The following is a 23,728-nucleotide window of genomic DNA, read 5'->3' as shown; positions in this document are numbered from 1 at the left end:
TAGCTGTGTGAACTGTTGCTGTGGAGACTCAAGGTAAACCTGTTGCTGCGTTCGCAGGCTTCGGAGTCACCTTCAACTTTTCTTTTTGCACTATTCATTCTTATTTCTGGAAAGTTGTATTTAGAAGTTTTCTAGCAAAGACTCTGTAGAGCTTATGACTTGTACTACCGGTTTTGGGAATTTTAAGAGATTCTATTTAAATAATATTGTTTTAATTATTGTTAGGCTTACCTAGTCCCTAAGACTAGGTGCCATTACGATACCCAGACGGAGGAAAAATTGGGTCGTGACAAGTTGGTATCAGAGCTCTAGGTTCATAGGTGCTACGAGTCATAAGCGAGTTTGGTAGAGTCTTGCGGATCGGTACGGAAATGTCTGTACTTATCTTCGAGAGGCTACAGAACTAGTAGGATACCCTCACTTCTTTCATTCCTATCGTGTGAGCTTATTGATCTCGCAGTTTGAACTTTTATCATTCCATTCTCTCACAGATGGTGAGGACACGAGCTACAGTTATAGACGACGCTGCTCCTAGAGCAAGTATGACTAGAGGCAGAGGAAGAGGCCGACGAGGAGTAAGTGTTGCAGCCAGAGCACCCACCAGAGCAGCTGCTGAGGAGCTGCCAGTAGTTCCAATCAGGGAGTAGGTACCGGAGGCGCCTGTTATTACCCCCGAATTTTAGGAGACCTTAGCACAGTTCCTGAGTATGTTTGGTACATTGGCTCAGGCGGGGTTGATTCCGGTTGCACCATCTACTTCACAGACCGGGGGAGGAACCCAGACTCCCGCAGCCCACACCCAAGAGCAATGAGTTCATGTTGGGCAGGTTCTAGGTATCGTGGCGATATAGCCTGTGGTTCCAGTTCAGCCCATGGTCAGGGCAACAACATCTGAGGAAGAGCAACTTAGACTTGCAAGGTTCAAGAAATATGACCCTCCTATATTCAGTGGTTTGGCTTCAGGGAGTGCACAGGGTTTTCTGGAAGAGTGTCACCGCATTCCCCGTACTATGGGTATTGTGGAGACAAGCGGGGTTGATTTTACTACGTTCTAGCTCAGAGGAGCGGCTTACCAGTAGGTGCGAGCATATGAGTTGCGGAGCCCAGCCGAGTTAGCTTCACTTACATAGGTTCAATTTTCAGAGATGTTCCTGAGAGAGTTTGTACCTCAGTCCCTTCGAGATGCATGGCGTGCGGAGTTTGAGCAGCTGCGCCAGGGCACTATGTCAGTGTCAGAGTATGCCGTGAGATTCAGTTATTTGGCCAGGCATGCGCCTGCTTTGGTCGCCACAGTTAGAGAGCGTGTCCGCAGATTCATTGAGGGACCGAGGCATGATATTCGGTTCAACATGGCTCGGGAGTTAGATTCAGATGTTTCGTTTCAGCAGGTGGTAGGGATCGCTCGCCGAGTAGAGGGCATGTGGGACCAGGAGAGAGAAGACAGGTGAGGCCATGAGAGAGAGTACAGGCGAGATCAGGAGAGAAGGGATAGGGGGTGAGGAGGCCTCGTAGATCGAAGAGATCTAATGGTCCTTATTTTGGAGGCAGGGTACGACAAGGTAGAGGTTTTATGGGTCAGCTAGTTCAGTTTGCACTTCACGCTTTGTACAGTGTTTTAGGTGCTCATGGGTCTCAGAGTACCCATACCGCACAGTTCTCCCAACCACGTCAGCAGAGAGGTTACTTCGAGTGTGGAGATACCAGCCACAGGGTGAGAGATTGTCCTAGACTCCGGACAGGTGTGTCACAGTAGAGTATTCAGGCGAGTAGAGGGCGCCCAAGAGGGGAAGGCCCGACCCGTTGATGTGTTTCATATAGTAGGCTTGAGGCCACTACGCTAGATGATGTCATACATGTATGCTTTTGATTTGTTACAGAGGGGCACCATTCGTATTTTGATTCGGTTCTGCTTATCGGGGCGGGTTCCCCTATTTGTTGTCCCATCTATGGGTGAATTCATGACTTAGTATTATATTTAGGTGTTTACCCCTGTTGGGAGACTCTATGAGTGATAGCCGTGTCTATCATTTATTTCTATTAATTATTGAAAGTTACGAGACTATAAGTGAATTCATGTTGTCCATTATGGTAGGTTTGATGTGATTCCTGAGTAAATTTGGTTATAATTTGTGATTTGGTACTCTATCGGGGTGAGAATGTAGCAAGTGTTGAGATTTTATTGGCAGAATTGAGTTAATGGAAGATTTCCATTGGTATGATGTGTATTCGACTTGTGATTCAGAGTTGAGGGCGAAACCCTCGCGACTCCATATGATTTGATATGTTTGAGTCGGGCTGCGTGCCGTGGTGGAGGGTGATACCAGGATGAGATCCTTATGAATTGTTCATGTACTTTGATTTTTGCTTTTGAACTGATTCGCAGTAGGGTATTGTTAGAGAGTTGTGCCTGTCGGGCTTGTTTGATATTTATCTTATGTGTTTCTCTTTACATATTTAAATCAATTTCGTTATGTGCTTCTTGAGTTTTGGCTTGCGGGATGTGTGCCCGGTGTTGTCAGTTGTGAATTATTGATTCGGTTGTATAGTTATGAGGTATTCGTGTTTCTTGCATCATTGTCAGCATTGTGAAGGTTTGAAATGGGTTGCTAATGGTTATGGGTCTAATTATCGGTGTTGGTTTGATTTCGGGCAGCTAATGTGACCAGAAATGTTATTATGGGCCTATATGTGGTGTGTCTTGTTGTGTGGTCGTACTTTGTGGATGTAGGAAGGAGTTGTTACAGCTGGTTAAGACTGATACCGGTTATGGATTTAGAATCGGGTCTTTTGAAGATAGATAAAAGGTGAGAATATTGACTTTAAGGATTATCGGTGTTGATAGAAAGGATAAATTACAGTTGGAATGGTGTCCTCAGGCTTAGGTCGATTGGGGTAACGTAGGTTCCCCCGCGGGTGTATGTTGGATATGTACTTTCAGTGAATTCGAAAACTTCGAAACGATTCTTAGCACGTTCGAGGGCGAACGTTTGTTTAAGAGGGGAAGGATGTAACGACCCGGCCTGTCGTTTTGAGAATTTAAGTCCTGTCCGATGGCATAAGGCCTTGAGCAGCTTCATATTATGTGTATTGACTTGCGTGTGTGGTTGAATTCGATTACCGGATGTTTCAGAGTGATTTGGGATACTTAGTCCCTAAAACGGAAGCTTAAGTCTTAGAATTTTTTACCGTAGTCGGAACTAGGTGAAGACGACTCCTGAATGGAGTTAGGAGCGTATCCGTACTGTAAATCCGAGGTCTTTAGCTGATTTAGGCTTGAAATGGCGAAAGTCAAATTTTTGGAGATTTGGACCGGAAGTGGACTTTTTTATATCAGGGTCGGAATGCGATTCCGAGAGTTGGAACAGCTCCGTTATGTTATTTGGGACTTGCCTGCAAAATTTGTCGTCATTCCGAGTTGATTTGATAGGTTTCGGCACGGGTTTTAGAAGTTGAAAGATTTAAAAATTTATAAGTTCGATTCATGGTGCGATGCGTAGTTTCAACATTAGTTGATGTGATTTGAGGGCTCGACTAAGTTCGTATGGTGTTTTAGGATTGGTTGGTATGTTTGGTTGAGGTCCCGGGGGCCTCGGGTGAGTATCGGGTGCTTAACGGATCAAAAGTTTGATTTGTGTTACTGCTAAGTCTTCAGGCTTCTGGTAATTTTGCACCTGCAGTGAAAAGACCGTAGGTGCGGGAGCGCACGTGCGGAGAGGCAAGCGCAGAAGCGGAAAAGTGGAGGAGTGCCAGGGGTCACAGGTGCGAGGAAAATTCCGCATCTGCGATGCCCGCAGATGCGAAGATGAGGCGCAGGTGCGAGAAGAGCTGGACTTGACAGTCTCCGCAGGTGTGAAGAATTTGTGTGCATCAGCGGCTCCGTAAAAGCGGATTTTGGCACGCAGAAGCGAGAGGAAGCGCAGGTGCGGTTTGGACGTGCGCACCTGCGATCGCGCAGATGCGGCTAATTATGTCGCAGGTGCGGTCACGCCTGGGCAGAAAAGAGAAATTAGAGGGTTTGGTTTCATTCTTCGTTTTTGGACTTGAGAGCTCGGAATTTGGCAATTGTTTGAGGGATTTTTAGAGGAAGCTTTGGGGTAATGATTCCTAACTCGTTTTTGGTTGTATAATCTATAGTTGTTTTCCCCATTTAGTTCGGATTTTTGGGGTTGAAATTGGGAAAAATTGGAAGAACTTCTTCAATAAAGATTTCGCGTTTTGAAAGGGGATTTGTGGTTGGATTTGAGTAATTCTTATATGGTTGGACTCGTGAGTGAATGGGTGTTCATATTTTGTGATTTTTACCCGATTTCGAGATGTGGGCCCGGGTCGACGTTTGAGGGCGAATTTCGAAATTTTTATTAAAATATTGATTTCATTGATTAGATAAGTCTATTATCATTGTATTCATGTTATGCAATTGTGTTTGGCTAGATTTGGGCCATTCGGAGCCGGATATTCGTGGAAAGGCATTGTGACCGATTGTTTGAGCTTGGTTCGAGATAAGTATCTTGCCTAACCATGTGTGGGGGACTTCCCCTTAGGATTCGAGTCTTCTATGTTTATTGAAGTCCGTGTACACGAGGTGACGAGTGCGTGCACAAACTTATTTGTGGAAAGTTGGCCTTTTAGGGTTCTTAGGTCCTTATATTAATTGAATATGCAGTTGTTCTTGTTATGATTATATATCTTAATTAATAGATTCACATCTACCTGCTTAATTAGAATAAATTGCTTCATGATCTACCATTTATCGTTACTTGATTCATATGTGCCTTAATTGAAACTGTTATCTCTTTTATAGTCATGCTATCTTTTCATAACTGCTTATCTTTATTTGGAACTTATATTATTTCATCCTATAATTGTTCAGTCTTAATTGAAGTTATGATTATTTTTCCGTTGTTATCCTTAATTGAATTGTTGAATATCCTTCATAATTTCCTCAACCTTAAAAGAAGTTTAGATATCCTACATCTTAGTCGACTTGTTTTATTTGGCATTATTGGGTTCGTGTTAGCTTCCCTGTTATTGAAGTGTATATTGTGGGATTCATTGCTACACCTTAGCTTTCCCTTTGTTGAGTTGTTCCCTTTACGCCTAACATTTCAGACTGTGGTTATTCCTTGTGATTTGGTCCCATATTTTTCCTGTGATTTAAAAGTTCTTGAGTTGATTTACTTGTCGTACTTTGTATTATTGTCATTGTTGTGGTGATGCACGAGGTTTCTGCCGTGTGGTTGTTATTATTGTGATGCACGAGGTTTCTGCCGTGCGGTTGTTGTTATGGGGTTGTACGAGATTTCTGCCATGCTATTGTTACTATTGATATTTGCACATGCGACGTGACAAGGTGGGATATATATATGTGTGGGTTGCACATGTGGCGAGACAAGGTAAAAATATTATTATGCATGTGTGGCGAGACAAGACGGGCATTTATGTTACTATTGCACACGTGGCGAGACAAGGTGGGTTGTGTCAGGGATTGATTTGTGATGATTTGTGGCCTGGGGATATTCTTGTTGTTGATATTCGTGAAGTGGTATACATACCTGTGTGAGTTTTATCTTGTGAAAGCTGTGAGAAAATATTCTACGTGAAGTCCGTTCTTTTTTCTTATGCTTATTTGCTTATATGGACTATGGTAGGACACTTGCACAAGCATACACATAACTAAGCACTCTTATCGGATAAGAGGTGTTCTTGATATTGCTGAGCATAGATGCTCACCCTTGTTTACTTGCCTTCTATGTGAGAATGGCTCTATTGGCACGTGAGTCGTTAGTGCGGTTATGAGATGTTATAAGGGCACAAGATGTTAAGTATTAGAATTCAGGTATTGAGACCCATGAGTTGTGATTTGTCAGAGTTCTGTGATTTGTCCGAGGTTCGGTACCTCGTGGAGTTGTTGACTAAAACTTGATGTGAAAGCGGTTATAGTTGCTGAGTTATTACTTGTCATTGCTGCATTTTTGATATCAGATTTAGGTTGTATTCCATTCACCTTTCTGTGTCATTTTCATGATATTCCGCTGATACTTGTTGTTGCCTTCTTTATTGTCATCACTGTACTGTGAGCCATATTGCATAGTCTTTATGTGATATCATACTTCTGTTGTTCATGTACTTATATTTGTTCAGTTTATTAGACCAGTGGGTGTCTTGACTGTTCCTCATCACTACTCTACCGAGGTTAGTCTTGATACTCGCTGGGCACTGCTGTGGTGTGCTCATGCTACTCTTCTGCACATTTTTATGCAGATCCAGGTACTTGTTCGTTAGCTAGCTATGTGGATTGTTTCTGTGGAGACTCAAGGTAAACCTGTTGCTGCGTTCGCAGGCTTTGGAGTCACCTTCAACTTTTCGTTTTGCACTGTTTATTCTTATTTCTGGACAATTGTATTTAGAAATTTTCTAGCAAACACTCTGTAGAGCTTATGACTTGTACTACCGGTTTTGGAAATTTTAAGAGATTCTATTTAAATAATATTGTTTTAATTATTGTTAGGCTTAGCTAGTCCCTAAGACTAGGTGCCATCACGATACCCAGACGGAGGGAAAATTGGATCGTGACAAAAATACTAAACTGTATTAAAATATTTTGGTACCGTATTTGATATGCATAATTGATATATGGAATACCAAAGTGTCGAACAGTAATTCTTAAATACCATAACGAAGTATCAAACGCCCACCCCTACATCCAAACGATGTTTCATTGAAATATGTTCTTTTTCTCTACATTCGTTATTTGGTCATGTTGTTCATTTAAATACTTATTGTATAGTTAAAATAATTTAATCTAAACAAAAGTAAATAATCATAGATAAAACAATTAATATAGAATATGAGGATTGAATGAAGGAACCAATCGAAACATGTAAAAAATTTGGGGCCTTAAGAATTAGATGGAAAATTCCAATGCCCACTGACTATTAAAAATGAGAGTCATTTGTTGGCTTCTTTTATGTTCTTCGAGATAATTTTATATTTCCTTTTAAAGCTTATAGAATCGCGAATTTTTTTCTGCAATAATATAAATTTTTCAGAGAGGTGTAAGATAAGAGAGAAAATTATGAGTTTGTGGTGTGAAATATAAAACGTTTTTGGCGTATTTATAGATCTATGTTTGTAGGTAAAAGTATAGATACTGACGCTTAATTTGAAAAACACTTTTGAGTAAGCTTGATTTATAGCCTGTTTGGCCAACCTTCTAAAATCAACTTAGGCCTCATTTATTTGCACTTAATGGAGGTCTTAATCTTAATCATTCAGATCTGAGACGTTAAATGCGTTTGTTTTTAAAGTCTAAATCTTAATTATTCAGATCTTAATCATTAAATGTCTTTATTTTTTTTTCACTTCACAATCACTTAATGGGTTTGAATATGTCTATATGATTAAGATCTATAACAGAGATTTAATTTCATTAAGATGCTACCTTCCATATTCATTATAAACTGCCGCCACCACCTACCTTTATCAATTACCACTATGCTGTCACCACCACCACCCGCCATTATTAACTATCACCACCCACCACCACCATCCTCGATCATAATCGCCACCATTACCAATCACCACTATCTACTACCCTGAACCACCACCATCAACCATAACTACCACCAACCACCGCCTCTAGTCGGGATTCACCCGTTAGCCATCAACACCAACAACTATCATATTTTAAAAAATTATATATTTTATTAATAGAATATTAGATTAATTAGTATTTCATTTGAATTTTATGTTTATTAATTTTTAAATAAAGATAAATATTATATATTCAGATGTTAAAAATCAAACAGTCTTAATCATTTAGTATTCAAATCTTAATAAACATCTTAATATTCAGTTGTGTATTCAGATTCAGATATCTTAATCTTAATACACATCTTGATATTCAGATGTGTATTCAGATTCAGACGTCTTAATCTTAAAAAAATAAATGAGGCCTTAAATTGATTGTATATTAATTATAAGCAATCCTTATTTAGGGCGGATTTTCGATGAGAATCAGTTTGTATTTAGCTAATTAATTTGAACAAGACTTTTCAGTAACATTTAGTGTCTTACCAAACTTTTATAAAGTGCTTTTAAGTGTATTTTTCTCAAAAGTACTTTTCAAAAAGTGCTTTCGGGAAGAAGCTACTTTTTTTTTGTTTCTCAAAAGCTGATTTTTCTTCTACTCAAAAGTATTTTTTTTTTCCTTAAAGCTTGTTAAACACCTCAACTTTGATAAAAAGTTCAATATTTTTGGTCTTGAAGCAGCTTGACCAAACATGTTATTAATGGTGAGAGGAAATAGGCCATATTTTGTCAAAGAATGACCCTCCTTTGCCACCGGGCCTGTATAAGGAGTTGGGCTGATCCTTATAAGGGCCTAGGGAAGCGAGAGAAAATAACTGCAGACTCTATTCACCCCAGAAGAATGGCTTAACCCAAATAATCGTCCATCCATTTAAATAAAAAATAGGGACAATTACGCGACACATCAAATATTTACATTATATTTACCATTCGTAGCTATACTTTCAGTAAATTTACCTAACGTAGCTATATTTGAATTTTATAGCAATTCCATGAAATAAGTGATTAATTATTTTGAACTGAAACAAGAGAGTAACAAGCTCTCATAGCTCAGTTGATTAGAGTACATGCTTAGCTAGCGAAGGTCTCCGAATCTCAACAAGAACATTTTATTTTTCTCCATTTCCGTATTTTTTCTTAGTTGTATTCGTTGCACGAACAAATACAATCGATACATGTTGTATCCTTTGCATATGCCCCTGTATAGCATATACAGTTGATACAAGTTGTATCTTTTGTATACACCCCTGTATTGCCTTGGTTACAGTTAATACATATTGTATTCGTTGTACGAATGAATTCAATTGCGCGAATGAATACAGTTGATACAGGTTGTATTCGTTGCGCGAACGAAGTTGATACAAGTTGTATTTGTTAACAGGGTGTATTCGTTGCGTGTGTGAATATAAGTGATACAAGTTAGTAGCAATTGAACAGTAGCTACGAATGGTAATTAGGCAAATTATAGTTATTAGGCTCTAAGTTATAGTGGTTTATGAAAATTTCTCTAAAAAATAACCGGCGAATATATATTATATGTATATTCATGTATAAATATGTATGATTGTGTATAATCAATATATAATTTATGTATACCTACTTAAGAAAAATAGTTAATTCGGGCGGTTATTTATTCAAAATACAAATAGTAAACATAACAGGTGTTCCTGCCTAGTACAGAAGCTCGGGCCAGAACCTTATCCAGTCGGACTCACGAAGGTTACCCTGAACATAAGATGTAAGCCGTTGCTTGAAAAAATGATAGACGAAACAAAGTAATAGCATATTGCTGCTGCCAATTGCTATGTCATTTGCAACTTTAAACTTTATTCCAGCACGAACTAAAGCAAGTGAATAATGAAGAGAACCCTGGAAAAAATATGTCATTAAGTATGGTAGACATGCAAAATTTATTGAATTTAAATTCAATAAAATAATTTGGACTATATTTTAAATTCAAGATATATTAGTCCAAATAAATATTATGGGCTAATATAATTGAATTAATTATATAAGTCCAATATATATGGATTAAATAAATAAGTCTTAATCCATTGGGGTAGTCCATCTAATTGGGCTAAATTGGTAAGCTTATTTCATTAAGCCCAAGATGCCATCTTCCTAGAGGCCTAATTTGGTGCCACGTGTCAAATGACGTGGCACGTCAAGTCACACAAAAGAGCCAATGGGATCATGCCATGTGTCAAAATGACAAGGCATGCCAAGTCAAATTAAAAAGCCAACGAAATCGGGCCATATGCGCAAGTGACATGTTCTGGCCAATCAAATGCGGCCTTGTTATACTTTAATTTGATTGGTCGAAAAGATTTTGTTCTTATCATAACTCAAAAAAGAGACCAGAAGTTATAACAAGAAGACACAAGGGAGCTCATGGACCAAAGGTCACAATTCTCTGCAAACTGCAAGTGTTCAAGCATTCAAGCACTTCAACACAAATTTTAAGTATTCAAGATCAAGAACGAAGTCAAATCAAATACAAGGCGTTCAAGATCAAGGCTACTTGTTTGTGATAAAATTCGTGAAAATAATCAAAGTGTTTGCGACGGATAAATTAAAATCAAATTCAAGATCAAGCTTAAAGGCCCTTGAATTTATATTGAAAAAGTAGAATCAGAGGATTCATAAAGATTGTAACACTCAAATATTTGAAATCAAATACTACGATTGTTGTAATATTTTTCGGTCTCGATTATTTTTGCGACGCAATTGATTGTCTACAAATTCTGGCATATCCAGTGGTGCATTCTCTACCTCTCATCTCAACTTTTCAATTACCAAAGTTCAAGAACATCGAAATGGATTCACAGAAAATCAACTCCAGATCAACTTCCACTCAGGCTGCTAATTCTACGTTCTATGTTGATGTGGAAAACATCCTTGATGTTACCTTTGGAAGCTTTGGGCCAGTTACAAGGAGCAAAACAAGCTCTTTAGGACATCAAGCATTCCAAGTGTCGTCCGTATCAACTCCTATTTTCAGACTTCATCCTCAAAAGGAGTAAGACCCTCAACAACCACAACCCAAAAAGGGAACGACGTCGCCAAAAGAATCGAAAAGGTTCTTGCCCAACTTAGTTCATTTATGTCCAAGAAACCTTTCATGTAAACTGATGATGGTGAATTAAGTGTTGGATCTACTCTAGTCTCTATTAATGCTACCTCTAAGCTATATCCCAATAATGATCCATATCATTCTTCATCCTCTACGGCGATCATGCAAGCAATATAATGGTCATTGAAGTTTCTACCATAGAAGAACAACTTGAAAATTTGACGAAAGCAGTTGAAGGCTTGTCAAAGCGCGTGCAAGATCAAGATGCTAAACTTTCCAAGTTAACAAATAAGTTGGATAGCATAGTAGCAGGGGAATCCATACAAGCACCTTTAAATCTTCAAAGGTCACAAGAGAAAGGAGACTGTCACGACCCAAAATCTACCTAGTCGTGATGACACCTAACCCAACCCGTCAGGTAAACCAATTAACAACTATCCAACTTAAATGAGATTTATTAAGAAAAAATGATAATAAAACTGCTTTTATACAAGAATTCCCAAGGACCAGTAGTACAAATCATGAGCTTCTAAGATTTAGATTTTACAAAGCTAGTATGAAATAAATATATCATCTGTCCGAATATGCATAAATAATTTTTTATAAGTCTAGGGCTACTATTAACAAGAGGCAGCTATAATTGGAATATATGTATATATATTCAAATCCAGCTCCCGCCATGCACAGCAATATCAACATCCAACATCTGCACGCAAGGTGCAGAAGTGTAGTATGAGTACAACCGACCACATCTACTCAATAAGTAACAAACCTAACCTTAGGTTGAAAGTAGTGACGAGTTGGGACAAGGGTCAGAGTCCAACTCCAATAACCATCAGGAGTTCATAACAAAATAACAAAGATGGTACAAGAAATAGCTCAGCTCATTCACAGTTACGGAAAATAGGCATGCTTTTCAAGTATAACAATAAATCTCAAATCCTTCACCGAAAACACCAAAAATACGATTAAGTTTTGAAAACTGTAATTTTTCCCAAAAACTTTCAACAACAGTTAAGAAGTTTCATTATTATATGGCATGAGGAAAGTACATCTCTATGCCTACATGCCAATGTGCATGTGAATGTCATAAATGTCATAAAACCGTATAACATGAGGGAATGCGTTTTTATGCCTATGTGCCAAGTATACATATCAATGCAATGCACCACAATAATGAACTCATGTACCCACACTCTCAGAGTACTCAATTTCATTGTCTCACTACTTATATTAATTCGGGTATGAACAAGACTGATAATTTGAATGATATCAATTGATCATGATAATATATGTATGAGGTGCATTAAGAATGGTTTATGGTCTAAAAAGAGCCCTAAGGCTAAGTCAAGTTGAAAATTATATGATGGGATAAAGTTTCAAGTGAGTTCGCACAAGACCTAACTTCAAATGAGGACACCTCTCAATATATGAAAAGTTATATGGTGTATAACATATCAAAAGAAAGGTCTATGTGTCTAGTTTCTACTTCTTCAAACCGTTTGTCATTTGGAAATTCCTACAAGAAGTTATGATCTTTTTACTAAAGGGCGGCAGAACAGCTATGCGAGTCTTGCGTAGCCTACGCACCATTGCGTAGGCAAATCCAGCAGCTTCAAGGGTCATTTTAAGGAGCTGAAAACGTGGTTTAGAGAGAGAATGTGTTAGTTCTTCATCTTGGAATGGATTTCTAGAGAGAAGAAGGAGCTCTTCCACTATGGATACACTTCAAGGTAAGTTGTTATTTTGGTACAAGGATGATTATATAACATCGTTTAGTGATAACTCTAACATTATTATAGATCAAATCCATAGAAAATGAGTTGAATCTTCAAGAACACCAAAAAGAGGAAAAGTTTGATTCTTCCACCAAGAAGTAATCCCTTCACTTGAGCTTCATATATATGTCATATTGGAGTATGGGTAGCATGTTTATGAGTTTTATTTGAAGTTGTAATGGGATATTGTATGAACCCTAAGGGAGCATCTTGAAAATGATATTTTGGGCAAAGAAAAAAAAAGATGAATAGTGATGAATTGATATAAAAGGGATTGTTTTGAGTTTCTAATTATTTCAATAGACTTGATAACTTAATTGATGAACGAATTGAATAGGGAATCACCATTTAGACAAGATACAACACTAGTTCTTGAAATGGGTGTTCTTGAACATAGGGTTTTGTTGGAGAAGACAATGAATAATGACTTAATGATGTTGGGTAATTAACATAGTATTATTAATGACTCAAAATGAGCATTAAATGATAAGAATGGAATTGAATAGGTTAATGGGTGAGCCCATTGGATAATTTGTGATGGTTGAATGCTTGTTGCCGAATTTTGAAACATACATGGATATTTATGAATCTTTTCGTATTTATTTTGATGTAGTTGGGATATCTAATGGTAGGTATTGAATTGTGGGTAATATTTGGATATTTTAATCAATTGGAACATTATAGTATTTTCGGAGCTTGAAGGTTGAGGTAAGTAACACTTCTAAATTTGATTTTGAGTGTATGAATCCCGAATTTGGTGTTATATAAATTGCTTGGAGGTGACGCACACGATAGTTAACGAGTGTGTGGACGTGCACCATAGAAATTGTGACTTGAATAAATTCTGTGGAGTTAAAAAATTAAAGAATCATGTTATTATCCGTGTATCCTCCACGTGTTAGAGAAACTTAGCTGAGACTCCTATTAAAGATCATGTTTAGGCTACGTGCCGATATTTTGGGACCCATGGGTTCGAGTTGCTGTTGAATTGATTGTTTTAAATTGTAATTCCATACTCAGACATGTTCATTCATTTCTTATCATATCTCACTCTATTTTGCTATTTATTAATACATCATATTATCATTTTGGACTGATTTTCATGACATTTTAAGCCCAAGAGATTAGAGAGATTGATGACTGAGTGAGGCTGAGGGCCTAATTGTGAGGATATTTATGGGATCGAGTTGCGCGTCGCAGCAGGCTATATTGGCTTTATATATATTATTATTATATAGATCGGGACTGTCCGCTAGCAACATGCCTAATAGGCTTTATTATTATTATGGGATCGGACTGCACGCGGCAGTATGCCATATCGGCTTTATATAGCGATTGGGCTGAAGGAGCCCCTCCAGAGTCTGCACACACCCCCAGTGAGCGGTTGATTTATAGTGCTTGGGCTGAAGGAGCCTCTCTGGAGTCTGCACACACACCCAGTGAGCGCGATTGATATATATTGATGGATGGATCTTCTCTTGGCATGTATCTTGCCCGAAGCATTTATATTGAGGGATGGATCTTCCCTAGGCATGGATCTTTCCCGAAGCATTTATATTGAGTGATGGATTTTTCCTAGACATGGATCTTGTCCGAATCAATAATATTTGGGGATGGATCTTCCCTTGGGCTGGATTGGCCTTATACAGTACTGAGTGACTGACTGTCAGTTGATGGATATACATATATATTTGGGATGGATCTTCCCTGGGCTGGATTGGCCATATACAGTACTGAGTGATTGGGTATTTTAGATTATGAGTACACAGAGTTTTCACTAAGGTGCATCACATACAGTATGTACATAGGCATGTAGATACAGAAATGTCATATTCCTCGTATTGTTCAGAATTTATCTGTTTTATTTGTACTGAAAGCAACTGTTGAACTTGAAAGCATGCCTACATTTCTGTATTGTTATTATTTATAATGGATTGTACCTGCGAATCTCGTCACTACTTTCAGCCCAAATGTTAGTCTTGTTACTTATTGAGTTGGTTGTACTCATACTACACTCTGCACCTCATGTGCAGATCCAGGTGCTTTCGGACACGGCAACCGTTAGATCTCAGAGTGCTATCAGTTGGAGACTATCAAGGTAGTTGTCTGGAGTCCGCTGACATTGACTCCCTTTTTTCAGTTATTGTACTTTTCTATATTTTCAGACAGTATTTTGTCAATCAGACCTTGTATTCATATTAGATGCTCATGTACTCAGTGACACCGGATTTTGGGAGTGTTTATATATGTAATTGTGAGATTTCTTCCCCTGAATTTAAATATTATATTTTCAAACTTAAAAGATATGGTGGTTTATTGAGATTGTCGGCTTGCCTAGTATTGAGATAGGCGCCATCATGACAAGTGAGATTTTGGGTTGTGACAATTCAATTATATTAGCCCATAATATTTATTTGGACCAATATATCTTGAATTTAAAATATAGTCCAAATTATTTTATTGAATCCAAATTTAATAAATTTTGCATACCTATAAACGTCCCCTACTTCATGACTTGTCGGGTACATAAATTGAAAAGTAAGCTTGAACTATCAACTCATATAAAGAAGGTGGTGAAACCACATAGGCTTGAACTCTAGGCACTTGAATTTAACTTTACCCAAGGATTTCCACTCAAATCATACTTATTTACCAATTGCCATGATTAGCTTTGAATTTATACATAGTTTTAGTTTTTATTTATCCGTAAAACGATACAGTTGAATTTATATGTGATTTGTAGATAAGTGAATTAATTTGATCCTGAAATAAATAAATAATTGAAGAGTTACGCAATACTTAGCCTTAAGATATAGACGAAACAACAGAAGCAACAATTCAAGGTTTTCGGGCACAACAATAAAAGAATCGAGTGTAAGTTTGCTAGAAAATTTGTGTGTGTTACAATGACAATTGAACTCACTATTTATAGCTATGAAGAAAGTCCTAGGGTTGTTCCCTTCTTTAATGCCAATTATGAGGGGCATTGATGAAAATGTAACGGTGAACATAAATGCCAAATTCCTTGTAACGGATAATTGCTCTTAATGCTATGAATATTCTCTATTGAATGCTACGGGAGAAGAGCATTTATCATATCTTTATGAGTATTATTCTTTTCGGTGACAAACAAAACAGTTGTCTTCAGTCATCCCCATGTCTTGGGTTTCACGTGTCCCTTTCTCGGACGGCCACGTGTCATAATATATTTTACCCAATACAGTTTTCACGTGGCATTCTGATTATCCATAAAGATATTAGCCAACTTTTGTTTCTTTGTTAGGAATCTATTTTACTATCAAATTCCACGGGGTCAAATTTAATGTCCAGCACCTATTCTTAATTGGTTTAGACTTTCAAGATAACTACACCACAATCTGTCGCCTGCAGAATGCAACTAGGATTGTAATTCGATCTCAATTTGGAGACGAAATCTGTGCCGTCTTTTAATTGATCCCACATCGTAAATAGCCTTTCAAATGATTCCCTCAAACATCTATATAAACCTCATACTCTCAAGTTTATTAAACATTAATCCAAGGCGTTCGCAAGCCACTCTGGTCTGCATTTTGACGTCCAGTAGGTAATTTTGTTTTCTTTTGTTGTGCGCTTTCAATTGTTCTCCTTTTTTCCTTTCTATATTTTGTAGGTCGAGCTAAGAGTATATTCTTGCTAGAGGGGTGATCCATGCATGAAGAAAGGTGTCTTTGGGTGTGAAGGGATGGGTACTCATTCCCGTCCAAATATCAGAGAGATTACTCTCAAGGTGTGAAGGGATGAAAACTCATCACCGCCCAAATATTGGAGAGATTAATCCCAAGGTGTGAAGGGATGGATACTCATCACGACCTAGATATCAGAGAGGCATAACTCAGGGCGCAAAGGTTCATACGACATATTGAAATACAAGTCCATGGCAACAAATAGATGGATAAATCCTCAACATCATATGGGAGGACAAATCCATGGCAGCAAATAGAAGGACAAATCCATAAAGAGGCCAACTTCAGGTGTAAAGGGACTTAAACATCTGCCTTAAGATTGAAAACTTATAGTTACTTTAAGGACAAATCCACAAAGATGCCAACTCAAGGTGCAAAGAGACTTCAACGTCCACCTTAAGATTGGGAAATTATAGTTCCTTTTAAGGACAAACCCGTGAAGAGGCCAACTTAAGGTGCAAAGGGACTTAAATGTCCACCTTAAGATTAGAAAATTATAGTTTCTTTTAAGGACAAACCCGTAAAGAGGCCAACTTAAGGTGCAAAGGGACTTAAATGTCCACCTTAAGATTAGAAAATTATAGTTCATTTTAAGGACAAATCTATAAAGATGCCAACTCAAGGTGCAAAGGGACTTCAACGTCCACCTTAAGATTGAGAAATTATAATTTCTTTTAAGGACAAACCCGTGAAGAGGACAACTTAAGGTACAAAGGGACTAACATGGTCCAACTTAAGATTGAAAAATTAGAAAGCTTCAACTCTAAGACTTGGTGGACTTGACGACATCGACTTAACACTTGGCGAACTTTGAAAACTTGGTGAAATTTGCAAACTTCAACTTGAAGACCGACAAGCTTGAAGATTTGATGGACTTGAAGATTCTGTGGACTTTGACACTTCAACCTGAAGAGTGATGGACTTTTAAACTTCAACTTGAAAAATTAGCATACTTGAAGACTTGAAGTGCTTAAAATAATTCAACTTGAAGACCAGCGAATTTGAGGACTTCAACTTAATGGCTGATAGACTTGAAAACTCGGAGGGCTTGAATACTTCAACTTAAAGATTTGCGGACTTGCATACTTCAACTTGAAGGGCAGTGAACTTGAAAACTTCAACTTGAAGAAGTAGCGGACTTCAAGATTTTAACTAGAAGACCGACCGACTTGAAGACTTGGAGGACTCGCAGACTTCAACTTGGAGACTTGACGGATTCGAAGACTTCAACTTGAAGAATTGGAGGAATTAAACACTTAAACTTGAAGACCAAAAACTTGAAAGTTTGGCGAACCCGACAGCATAGCGAATCTCCGGACTTCAATATAAATACTTGGTAGCCTCTTAAAAGACTATAAGCATCCCGTTGAAGACACCAATTTATCCTGGAAGCTTGCCACCTTTAAATCATATGGGATCCAAAGTTCAATAGAACAATGGTGTTTCGACTTGATTTTCAAGTGTTGATTGAATGGATTAAATTCCATCATACTTCATTCGGGCAACGATTGGACTTTTGAACTTCAACTTGAAAAAATTAGCAGATTTGAAAACTTCAATTTGAAGACTTTAAGGGCTTAAATACTTCAACTTGAAGATTTGGCCTTCTACTAAAAGACTCATCAGATATGCCAATCTGCTATGGAGGCTTGCCCCCACTGAACCATTAATCTTTGATAAGGCACAACGTTCAACTAAAGAATACATGTAAGAGTAATTTTTTAAAGTTTATCAAGTGGATTATACTCCATCATACTTCATTCGAATAACGATTGGGGCAATATGAATCTTTTGAACTTATGCGACTAAACTTAGAATGAAACTCTAAGCTACCTGTGTACCTCGGTGAAGAGGATCAATTTATACCATAGTTCAGAATAGGTGAGCCTTTTTTTAATGTCCTAACGTTTGCCAAAATCGCCTATTTTGAGGTTTTCAACCTATTAGCCTTTTTTTGGCCATATATAGTTTATACTCTTGCGGGTCAGGAGTAACATGTAGTTTATGTTCATGCGTTAAAGAGCGTAGCAACTTACAATTTAAGCTCATAGTTTGAGGAGCTTTGTAACTTGAAGAGTTTTCTCAAATTTGAAGAATTTCATGACATGCAGTTTAGGCTCGTGCGTCTAGGAGCATTGTAATTTGAATATTTAGCTCAAATTCTAGGAGCTTTATGACATGCAGTTTAGGCTCATGCGTCCAGGAGCGTAATAATTTAAAGATTTAACTTACATTTCGAAACGCTTTGCAACTAGAAGACTTGATCAACTTTAAAGTACTTTGCAACTAAAATTTCAGCTCGAATTTGAAAAGCATCGTGACTTGAAGATTTAGATCAAAGTTGAAGAGCTTTGCAACTTGAAGTTTGACTCGAATTTGACGAGCTTTGTGACTTGAATATTTAGCTCGATTTTGAAGATCTTTCGACTTGAGTCTTTGCTCGAATTTGAAGATCTTTGCGACTTGAACACTTTGCTCGAATTTGAAGAGCTTTGCAACTTGAAGACTTTGCTCGAATTTGAAGAGCTTTACATCTTAAAGATTTAGTTCAAATTTGGAGAGCTTCGTGGCATAAAATTATAGGCTCATGTGCCAAGAAGCATTATAACCTGCAGTTTAGGCTCGTGCGTTGAGGAGAATTATAACTTGCATAGACTCTTCGGTTTCATTCTGAGATGAAAATTTGCCCCCATCATCACCTTCTTGTTGTTCTTCTTCTTTATCGTAAGGCTCAAAAACAGGTAGCCCTTGGTCTCCACTTATGGCCATACGTAATTCTATATCATAGGCACGAGTTGCTCGTTCTTCAAATATTTTAAGATTTATGCCTTGTAAGATATAGCGAAGACTCCAATGCATACCTTGAATGCATATTTCGATGCTAGAAGTTTCGCTAAGGCGATCTTTGCAATTGAGGCTTAAGCTCCTCCAGCAGTTGATGAAGTTAATAACTGGATCATCCTTTCGTTTGATGAGCGTTTGTAAGTTAGATCATGCTTACGATGCGTCTTGTGCTATAAAAATAATTGAGAAACTCTTGCTCTAACTGCTCCCAACTATCAATGAAACCAGGTTCGAGATCTGTGTACTAATCAAATGCATTACCTTTGAGAGATCAAACAAAATATTTGACAAGATAATCACCGTACGTGCCAGCATTATTGCAAGTTTCAACAAAGTGCTCTACATGTTGTTTCAGATTTCCCTAGCCATCAAATTATTATAACTTAGGAGGTTGATAGCCAACACACATCTTCAAGTTAATCAATTCTTTACATGTACGGCTTTGCATATGTGGGAGATAATTTGGACGAAGACCCATGCTTATCTTTTATATCCTATTTGATGAAGTCCTTTAATTTCTCAACGGGAATCAGACCTTCAGTGGAGTTTTGAATCTCCTTGGTTGTCGTTGCTTGCTTTTCTGAGGAGTTTCTATAACGACCCGACCGGTCGTTTCAAGTATTTGCGTTTCGCTCGATAGTTTGAGGGCATGAGTAGATCCATATGATATATTATGACTTGGGTGAATTATCAGTTTTGATTTTCAAGTTATTCATAATCGATTTGGGAGAATGCATTTCATGATTGAAGCTATAAGTTGAAAAAGTTGACCAAGTTTGACTTTTGTGAATTTGACTCTAGAATGAAGTTTTGAGGGCTCTGTTAGGCCCGGATGGTAATTTTGGATTTGGGTGTATGCCCGAAATTGCATTTGGATATTTCTAGACGGACTAGGCACTAATTGGCGAACGTTGAAAATTTGAAGGTTTGAAAAGTTCATAAGTTTGACGGGGGGTTGACTTTAATTAAATCGGGCTTAGATTGTGGTTATAGGAATTGAAATAGCTTTATTATGTCATTTGGGACTTGTGTGCAAAATTTGGGTTCATTCCGGGTTGATTTGATAGATTTCGGCGCGAGTTTTGGAAGTTAAAAGTTTAAAGTTTATTAAGTCCGAATTGAGGTGCGATTCGTCATTTTGATGTTGTTATATGTGATTTTAGGCCTCGAGTAGGTCCGTATCATGTTATAGGACTTGTTGGTATTTTTGGACGGGGTCCCGAGTGGCTCTGGTGTGTTTCAGACGAGGTTCAGATCATTTCGGATAATTATGCTAAGGCTGGTTTAGCAGATTCTGGTGCGACCGCACCTACGATAGGTTTGGTCGCACGTGCGTGACCGCAGGCGCAAAGGGAGCATCGCAGAAGCGGGTTGGCTGGACTGTCGTTGGGTCGCAAAAGCGATGCATTCTTGCGCAGAAGCGGAACTATGGATCGCATAAGTGAAGGCAAGCGCAAAAGTGTAAGCCTTGTTCGCACCTGCGTTTGCGCAGAAGCGGAAACTTTCTGTAGGTGCGGCCCTTGCCCCTTGGTTCACAAAAGCGAAAATCATTGGGCATAAGCTATATTTTCGATGGTTGGTCATTTTATTATCATTTTGGGATTTTGGAGCTCGGGCTGGGAGACTTTGGAGAGGAAATTCACCATGTGGCTTGGGGTAAGCATTCTTGACTCACTTGTAATTATATTTCATGAATTAATCTTCGTTTTCAGCATTATATCATGAATTATAAAGAGAAATTGGGAGTTTTAGCCTAAAGTTTCATAAAGCGAAACTTTGAGTTTCGAACATCGATTTGGAGTCGGATTTGAGTGAAACTAGTATGGTTGGACTCAAAATTTAATGAGTCGTCGGATTTTGTAAGTTTTGTTGGGTTTCGAGGTGCGGGGCCGAGTTTGATTTTTGGTTGATTTTGGGCTTTTGAATAAAGATTCGACCCTTATCAATTGGAATTGTTTCCTTTGGCATTAGTTGATGTATTTGAGTTACTTTTGGATAGTTTCGCTCCGTTCGGAGGTCAGTACGCACGGGATGGCATTTCTGGAGCATCGTTTGGCGTGCTCGATATTGGATTTGGCTTGTTCGAGGTAAGTAATATTTCTAAACTTGGTGCTGATGGTATGAACCCTTGAATATACATGTTATATGCTTAGCGCTAAGGTGACGCACATGCTAGGTGACGGGCGTGTAGGTGTGCACCGCGTGATTTATGACTCGGTTGATTATGTGATACTGTGTAGTTAATTAATCTTGTTTCTATCCATGAAATTTTCACGTTCTAGAGAAATTGAGCTGTGAATCATTTTAGAACTCATGTTTAAGATATATGCTTATATTGTTGGTACCTACTGAGGCCTTCTTTGTTGTTGAGTTATCTTCTTAAATTGCATCTATATACTCAGTCATGTTCATTCATTTACATATCATATCTCAGTCTTTGTTATCATTCGTTGTCACATCATATTATTATCATTATTTGGGCTGATTGGCATGAGATTTGTGAGCCTGAGAGACTAGAGAGATTGATGACTGGATTGGGGCCTGAGGGCCGGATTGTGAGTGATATTGATGGGATCGGGTTGCATGCCGCAACAAGTATTATATATATATATATATATATATATATATATATATATATATATATATATATATATATATATATATATATATATATATATATATATATATATGTGTGTGTGTGTGTGTGTGTGTGTGTGTGTGTGTGTGTGTGTGTGTGTGTGTGTGTGTGTGTGTGTGTGTGTGTGTGTGTGTCGCAACAGGCCTTAGGGCTATATGTGGATCGGGTTGCATGCCGTAACATGTTATATTAGCGCTTGGGTAGGATCTGCCCCTACGGAGTCTGCACACTCTTAATGGTCTTAAAACTCTTTGAAATTTTTCGGGGTGTTACATGAATTAATTATATAAGTCCAATATATATGAATTAAATAAATAAGTCTTAATTTATTGGGCTAAAGTGGTGAGCCCACTTCATTAAGCCCAATATGTCATATTTCTAGAGGCCCAGTTTGGTGCCACGTGTCAAATGACGTTGCACGCCAAGTCAAACAGAAGAGCCAATGGGATCATGCCACGTGTCAAAACGACAAGGCATGACAAGTCAAATTAAGGCCAATGAAACCGCACCACATGCGCAAGTGACATGTTCTGGTCATTCAAATGCGGTCTTGTCATACTTTAATTTGATTGGTCAGAAAGAGTTTGTTCTTATGTGGAGCAGACACTAGGAAACTCATGGATCAAAGGCCACAATCCTCTGCAAACTGCAAGTTTTCAAGCATTCAAGCACTTCAACACAAATTTCAAGTATTCAAGATCAAGAATGAAGTCAAATCAAATACAAGGTATTCAAGATCAAGAATGAAGTCAAATCAAATACAAAATGTTCAAGTTCAAGGCTACTTGTTTGTGATAAAATTCGTGGCACTAATCAAAGCGTTCGTGACGGATAAATTAAATTGAAATTTAAGATAAAACTCAAAGGCCCTTGAATAGATGAGCGGATCAATAACCAGGCCATTCTTGCACGAGTTGGGCGGGTCATTTGGACTTGGGCCAAATTTGACAACCCTAAAAATAGGTATGCTGATTTAAAGTAAGATACAGAAAGAGAGAGTTATGTTGATTTAATTAAATATATGTGGAGGCAGTTAGATCTTTTCAGAGACTTGTGATTCTAACACTGCCGCCCTCCTCTAGGATCATGTTGTTTTGTTCTCTCTCAAGTTTGTCATATATTACTAAATTTTGTTAGTACAATGAGAATATACATTCCTACTAAATTGAAATGGATGGTAATTATAAAGAGCAACTCGGTGTATTAAAGTGCGATATCTGAGAAGGACCGTATCATTTTGAGTTTATTATACACAATTTAACTTTATGTTTTTACAAGTGACTGATTTGACATCTCCAACCTATGATTTCTTGGATACATGATAATAATATACTACAGTATTAATTACATCAAAACTGCTTTAAATGAACACATGGTAATTATACGCAAAACACATAAGGTGTTGTGGAGTTTCTTTAATATGAAGTTTTCGCCTATAATAGGAAAAAAATAGGGTATTATCACTTTTAGTCAACGCCATAAATTATTTACATCGATAGTCTTAAAAATGTATAAAATTTGTATTAAATTTTGTATATAACATACATAATGTATATATATACAAAAAATATATTTTTTTTAGTTATTGTTTTGAGAATGCCTATACAGTGTCATTTTTCCAAAGAAAAATAGGAAGAAAAAACTTCCTTTTTTGAGCCCCATAAATCAACATTACATTAATTATGACAAAACTGCATTTTGGGTAAAAATTAAGCAAATCCCATGCATACTTCTCCCGTTCTATCATACAATTGGTGCCTGGATTCACTTTTACTTATCTACAATAAACTTTTCATCCCCTTATAAAATAATTAATAAAGTACATATTTATCATAATACCCATAATAATGATAACATTTCAAAAAATCTTGAGAAATGATTTAGAGAATGAATAGTTAATAATAAGGATAAAAATAAAATAAAAAGTTAAATTTTACTTAATTTACTAAAATAGACAAGTAAAAGTGAAGAGAGAGTACTAAACTATGAGGCTAAAACAAATAAAATCTATTAAATTAAATTGAGTTAGACATAGGCAGAGGGTGTAATTGAAATGAACTTTTTCTTCCTCGAATTTTTTTAA

This window comes from Nicotiana tabacum, chromosome 2, assembly GCF_000715075.1.
Source record: "Nicotiana tabacum cultivar K326 chromosome 2, ASM71507v2, whole genome shotgun sequence".
Lineage (NCBI taxonomy): Eukaryota > Viridiplantae > Streptophyta > Magnoliopsida > Solanales > Solanaceae > Nicotiana > Nicotiana tabacum.
This window is presented reverse-complemented; position numbering follows the sequence as displayed.